Source organism: Haliotis cracherodii, unplaced genomic scaffold (assembly GCF_022045235.1).
Source record: "Haliotis cracherodii isolate W230 unplaced genomic scaffold, xgHalCrac1.p SCAF_8, whole genome shotgun sequence".
NCBI classification, from domain to species: Eukaryota; Metazoa; Mollusca; class Gastropoda; order Lepetellida; family Haliotidae; genus Haliotis; species Haliotis cracherodii.
This window is the reverse complement of record NW_027266341.1, coordinates 46,632,174-46,639,600: the sequence shown is the minus strand read 5'-3', so window position 1 is coordinate 46,639,600 and position 7,427 is coordinate 46,632,174. Positions and strand designations below refer to the sequence as shown.

The window sequence follows — 7,427 nt, the reverse complement described above, 5'->3', positions numbered from 1 at the left end:
ATGTCTGTAAGAAACCACCTGTCCATATCCCAGACATAATAAAGTCAGATTAACAGTGGAAGCATATTAGATACCTGTCATACAGTGTCCATATAATGGTCACATTCACGGGATCATGTATCTGGAATATTGATGAGTGCGACGTTGAACAACAAACAACAAAGTCACGGAGATGGATCGAGATCTTCCGCACATAAACATAGACAATAATCCCTGGAAAGTCTATGGCATATGTGTATACGTGTATGCGGAATTCAAATGTCAAAGTTAAAAAAGTTACAAACAGTTTGCAGATGTGTTGAAGTTTACATATTGCCAAAACTTATTTAGATTACAGAGTGGTGCACACGAAGCATTCTGACGTCCCGTCTGACACATCTCATATTTATCTCAGACTATATACCAGCTAGTATTATCCAAAACCTAGCAGTCGGATTAATGTTTGAGTACTATTCAAGATGTAAACGTGTATCTTTAGAACACGGGAACTTGACCTGCCTCCGTTCTGGCTGCCCGATCCAACAAATTGTATGTATATGTGTCGTTTTCGCTGCTGACATAAGAATTACTCGCCTTGCGAAAAAACACATGAGTAGGCTACACATTCGTGTACTGGTATTAGTTGTACTGATATATGTGATCATTACTACCAATGATGTTGATTGTGTCATTCGATCAAAATACAGACGAACAGAGTGTCCTTGTTATCTTGCATGAGATACTGATTTTAACGGGTCTTTTTAATAACAATATATTTTCTGATTCTATTTCATGCCACTTAATCAACTTAAAAATTACTGACTGGCATAGTAGCGAACGAATAGACTGTGGTATTTGACACTCCAGGAAAGACTGGTTTACGGCATTGATGATAATTTGGAGAGAAACAGTTCTTAAGTACCCACTTCGGAGTCGAATCCAGGGTACAAGACTTCGCTTGGTTCTTTCTGATAATGCCTGATTCTTCAGCTTCACTTTTGGGTCTGAACTCCGAAAACGAATAATCTGCTTTGTCACACAGGATGACTTATGTAGTCTGATCTGTAGATTTAAATGAGTGTGTTAGTTAACATTTTACGTCACATCGGCAATATTTCAGTCGAAATGAAAATAAATGACGACATCTCTTTAAATATGATATGAGGAGTATTATGTCCACACGACAAGGTTAACTGAAGGCATCCAGACTTGATAAACTATTACAGACTTACATGGGTTTTGTCTTTATCGTTATGTTTACTGGTCTCTTTGACCGAAAGGTCAGTTCGTGTCGCCGGGTAGTGGTAACTTTGAAAAGAAATGTATGCTTGATGACTCTTACAAATAGTCGTGCAGTAGTGACAAGTCTTCATTGAAAAAATAACGATTGAAGTTTAATACATAGAAGTGCTATCATTCAAATAAATAGCATTTGTATCAGCCATAATGTCTTACTTTCTAACAATGTGTAAGTCTTAGATTTTACGAAATATACTGAACCGCAAGAGAAACGTCACCCCAAGTAGCATTGCATGTAAAGTTGCCTTTTAAATATCTGGGTAATTTTTGTCAAAGTGTCTAAAAGTTAACATTACCTTGTCCGGAAAAATGAAATCTGGACCATATACACGCTCCAACAACGGTACCAGACCACCAACACTACAGATGAGCGACCACGTAGTGGAAGACCAAGGGTCACAACCCGACGTCAGGATAGTCAGCAATACGTTAGCAATACGTTAGGTGTACAGTACACTTTCAGCAAGCTTAGTCGATGTATATCAGCGTATGGGTAACGTATATCTGGCGTATGTAGACGTTTGTAGAGCGTACCTCTAACGTATGCCTAACGTATAATTCACACGTTCCCATACGCCCACAACTGTGTGCATGCACAAACATGTTTTTAAGCCTCGGCGTACCACAACGTATACCAGCGTGCTTTTAATGTATACAACTTACACTTAACTTATCCATAGCGTGTTTCAGTACATATCTAGAGAAGTATTAGAGAAGTTGTTATCCATAAAAAAATTGTGTCTATCCTGTCATCCGTCAACTTCTAAGTAATGCCTATCAAACAAGTCATTCGTTAACTTTACTCACTTGCCTGTGAGACGGCCCCTATAATCCTCTATTGTTGTACCGATCAACACGCTTCAATGCTTGGCCTTCCTTGAACAGTAGAAGCGGTCATTCCGGGAGGTTCCCTCCCCGACAGCCATTCAGTGTAACGTTGACATAGTTTAGAAATAGGAGCACCATCTGGGTCGTAAACATGCACTGTAGTAACGCTTTTTCCTGCACCGTAGACGGTATTGTTTCGCGGTGTAAAATTCAGGTGACACACTAAGGTAGGTACTTTGCTGCATTTGTGTCCATGCTGTCTTGAATGTTATGTCTGCCATCCCCCTAGTACTACGCATACAACGGTTCTGGTCTTCTGGGTGTATGTGTGCCTCTGCGTTACTTTTCAAATGTCAACAATCTATCTGCTCGCGAACAGCAGATAGGGGAAGTGCTGTCCCATTCTGTGCTGATGGTAATCCTGCGTACAATGAGAATGTTCAGTCTGTTGACGATAACGTATATTGCTGCAGTTAGTGATTGAAAGACCACGGCCAACTTTCCTGGCGAGTAATATGATCGGCCGTTTAAGCCGTTCTAGATTACCGTGCAATTTTAGAATTTAGAATTGTGAGTCCGCAGTATGTATTTTTTACTCAAGTTGGAGTGTAAGGCGTGTGCATGATCTGTAATGTTAACATAGTTCCATTTGTTCAATTGATAGGAATCTTTGACTATGTGACTACAAGGATGTGTGTGTGTGTGTGTGTGTGTGTGACTCTGTGTGTGACTCTGTGTGTGTGTGCTTTAACTTGACATACAGATGCAAAGTATAGAGTGGAATATCCATTCACTGTAAACGTAATCGCAGCCCCTTGATGTCCTCTTGTGTGCACATGAATATCAACACATACGATCTGTTTCTGAAGGGCATGTGTGATAGTTCTGGTGCATGTGACCTTTCATGCGTGTGTTGGCATTGTTAACGATAACGCTAATGTGTATAATTAGGGCACATGTTTAATTCGTGGGTAATCACAGTCACAGAGTTATCAATGTACACTGCGTTGGCAGACAAACAAAATGTTCGCTCTATGCTGTCGGCTGTCGTGGTTGGTGTAACGCATCGGCAAGTTTCAAATGAATGGCTCAGAGTTATGCCGGTCCCTATTGTGTACGTGTGAATACATGTTCCATAATGTTTGCAACTACCGGACAATTTCAAGCACGTAAGCTGTGAGGATTTCAAAGTAAAGATGACCGCTGTGTTATAGGCGTTACTACGGGTTGGACATTTGCGTGTTGCTTGACAAATCTTATCAAGTATTGTAGTCTGTAAATATATAAAATTTGTATTTAAAGTAAATCAGCTACTAGTATACAGTTTACATTTACATACGTGATTCATAAAAGTCATCCTAGTTAGATGTGTCGGATGTCAAAATTAATGAGTACACAAATTGCAATCATGTGATATCCTCCGAGAAATATTGCTAAATAAAATTTATTATCGCTAAGATAACGTACCAATAACCAAATGAGAAAATGTCTTGCCCCAGTCGTTCATAGTTTCGCTGTCTGACGACAGTGTCTCTTTCAGCTGGACGCATTTTCGACTTTCTATTTGGATGAGATGGCGATTTCCGTATGTTTTAAAGCGATGCTGATATTTGATGGGACGAACTTATTCACAAAAGGGACGTGTTGCATCTTGTTGCACCACATTTCAAACGGTTTCCCTCAAATCAGCAGATGCACTAACAGCGCTTAAACAATATACGCCAAGCGGATCTGCGTTGTTTACTTAGCGGCGTGTTCGTTATCATACAGGTATAACCTTTTCCTTGCTTTTATTGTATAATTATCAGATTAAGCTCGCTTGAAATGAAAGATCAAAGAGGCGTATGTTCTGTGAAGTTGTTTGTATATGTTAATGTATGACTGTGTCAGTATTTGGGCTTCACAAAAAGTGGGGGACAATGAAAGATAATCATTCGTCAGAAAAAAAAACCCATCAGCTTGAAAAATTACATCCAGAGATATAACTGTTTCTGAAGCCACAACATGTTTATCTGTCTTTTTAGATTGGGTGAGAATACGATAGAAGAAAGAACCACAAGCGGTGGCGGTGTAGGTTAGGTCGTGACTTCGTGTGCTGGCGATTAGGTGCCTCACTGCGGCACTGTGGGTTCGAATCTCGATTCACCCAAAAAACGTACTTTAATCTGTACTTTGCTAAGAACATGTTATTCCAGATATAACATTTGGTAAATCATTATGTTATCCAAAATAAGGATTGTACTTGCAATGAAACCCAGTGTGCTGGCGACCGGCCAAACACGTTGACAGTAGGAACTGATAGTCTTTAGACAAAATATTGCCCAGCATGGCATAAATTACTATTCTGTCATCGCGCGAAATGTCTGCCTACACTAATAACTAATTTATATTCAGTCTGCCTACAAAAAAAGTGTTACCCTGATTTCGTTATGGTGCTAGTTGATTCTACACGGGCTGCGTATCCAAATAATGCTCAGTGTCGTAACAATATTAACATGTCTCGTACACCCAAGTTTTGACAAGAATGTAAGGTTTAGCGACCTAAGAAATAAACCTCATCTGTATGAAAATCTTCTTCGGGTAAATAGCAAAACAAACAAAGGCAAATTGTATAAATATTTATTGTTGATAGTCATTTGGAGTCATAAATGTGAAGTTAAATAATGCGAGCAAAGACCACTCGCATTTTTCGCATTTAATTCACGCTCGCGTTAATTTCAAGATTTACCTAAACACGAAAGGAAAGCGATGATATCAGAAAAAAGTGACATGATATTGTCTCCTAAACAATGTTGAAAATATTAAATAATCACACAAATCAGAAAACAGATGATATTAGTTGGAAGAATTTTTATGAGCATGTTACGAAAATTAAAGAGTGCATTTTGTGATATATTCTCAGGTAGAAGGCGACTATGATTTTGACAACCAATTTTATAATGGAGATTTTATGATGAATGAAGATTAATAGCATATGCGACAGATGTAAACACCCGAAGCTTTTCAGCGGGTGAATACAGTTGATAATACCCCGTCCACGAGGACATAGACCTTACTGAGACACTTCAGGGCGTACAGAAACTGCAGTTGCGATAACAAGGCGGTTGACTGATTCACTAATAGTTAATTTTCGAGTGCCATGTTGAACCGTCGTCTTGGTTTTGGCTGAATACATCGCCAACATGGGCACCATCGTTTAATGGTTTATATGACAATAATAGCTGCCTGTTAGTTGGACAATGAGCCACTTGTAGCTGAAGCTGAAGTCTCGGGAGACGAGGACAACCTCAGTTAAACGAAAAATATATAACCTGTTCTATCAGATTATGCTGAACAATGTGTTAATATTCAAAGAAATGTGCGCCTTCAGTCACGACTTTGTAACTGACTGGTAGTCTGTTCGCCAAGGTTAAACCGCTTTGAACTTTGTGACAAAGCATTTAATACGCCAACTAACTGACGTTGGTCGGGCTGCCAGCGTCGACGGGGATGAGTTGTTGTTAGCACCTGTTCTCATGGGTATCGGAGGGGGTAGTATTTCTTGCATGGTAGCGTCTCGCGATCTGGTTTCTTAATGCCCCAATGTACAGACATCACACCACAGTGTTCATCGTAACATACGATGTTGTACTTTACCAACTGAAATTGAGTTTACCACCCCAGAGTGCCACTGGAGGATAAACCATATTTAACAGTAAGATCATAGAACAGAACAGAACAGAACAGAAGTTTATTGCTCATGAGTCACGTATTGTGATATAGAGCATACAATATACATATTTTACAGACATGTATCAGTGTGCATAAACATAAAGTAATTACATAGCATATACAGCAATTGAATTCTTACTTAAAAAGTTGTAAACCATCCTTTAAGTATTTCGCCAGCTTTATAACAAGAGGTTTGTAGGAGCAAACCATAAGCTGTTTATTTTTTTCAATAGTGGGATACTTACAATAATTACTCGGGATATATTTATTTTTTAATTCATGAAGCGATGGACATTGTAGAAGAAAGTGGATTTCGTCTCCAATATAACTGTTACATAACGCATAGAAGACGAACTCTCCTTAAGTATCCATATGCACGCTTAAGTGTGTCGGTCGGTTGGTCTGTCGGTAAATCAGCGTGTTTGTGTACGTGCGGGTTCGTGTGGGCAGGTGTGTGCTTGTGTGTGCATGTTTGGTGATGGAGGCATGTGATCAATTGCTCTGCATGTCACATTATGTGGATAAATGCGTTGGTTTCTATGCGTTTATGTGTGCATGTTCTTATCTGTGCGGACGTCATCGTTTGTCAGACAGTTAGTGTGTGTATAGTTCGAGTGACAGCATGTAATCCAGTGTGCATCTCTGAACGTTAACATAAACTGCTGGACAAAAGAAAGCATACATTTGAAAATTGGGTTTATCCAAAATATTACAGACGTTATTAAAACACACAAGTCTGAAAACAGTCAGCGAAACACTGCAAACTTAAGGTCAAAAGCGTCACTATGACACCCGTATGAAATACATCAACGTGCATTAACCACATTTTCCTATTTAGCCACCACCAGACATGGGTGTATACTATCTTTTGCCCGGCAGTGTATGTTTGTCAGACCTTTAGCGAGAGAATGTGTTTGAGGGACGATATTGGCCTTTTCTAGTCTGTACAAGTGACAGTACGTTTTCGAATGTAAATGTTTGTCAATGTTGGTGCTTGGCTATGCTACATATTTTAATCTCATCGAAGATCGCCATTTACTCATAACTTAGTTTGATTAATGTTTTAAGTACATGTATCGCCTCTTAGTTTCTAAGTGGCCGGATAATGTCTTAAACTGTGCGCTAGGTATCTTTATCTCGAATTAAAGGTAAGCGGGCAATTCATATGTGAACCAAAATTTAAGTCCGGGTAAGAACACTGGTCACCAGCAATATTGTTTGTCTTCAGGCGACTAAATGTATGTGTGACTTGGTTGATCGTCGATCTCAATTGAGTCGAACGATGATGCTGGTGTTGTCAATCACTCAACTGTTTATATAGTCCAGACTCGCTCATTCACTGGGATATAGTATTGCTGAGTGCTTCGTAAAATAACAAACACACAATAAACCAAATCACTCACTCGGTACAAGCACGATGCCAAGAACAACAGTATTATTTCAGCTGTTGGTAACGCTTTAACCTTATATAGGTGTGCACCAACTTTCTGAAGCATAGTTATCATGTTAAAGCCTGATTAAAAAACATAAAACGGAATCATACGGGGACATTTTATCAACACAGATAACAAATTATTAACAACGCAAATCCCTCTCTTGTTACACGACAT

At 39.2% G+C, this 7,427-nt stretch overlaps 1 protein-coding gene across 1 annotated transcript in view; it reads left to right on the top strand.

Annotated features, from left to right (window-relative positions):
* Positions 1 to 2,163: 2,163 nt before the first annotated feature.
* LOC139449940 (solute carrier family 22 member 15-like) overlaps positions 2,164 to 7,427 on the top strand; it is a 52,190-nt gene continuing 46,926 nt past the window's right edge. Inside the window, exon 1 of the mRNA XM_071231552.1 lies at positions 2,164 to 2,333. The gene's annotated coding sequence lies outside the window, so the exon portion shown is untranslated. The remainder of the gene's footprint in view (positions 2,334 to 7,427) is intronic.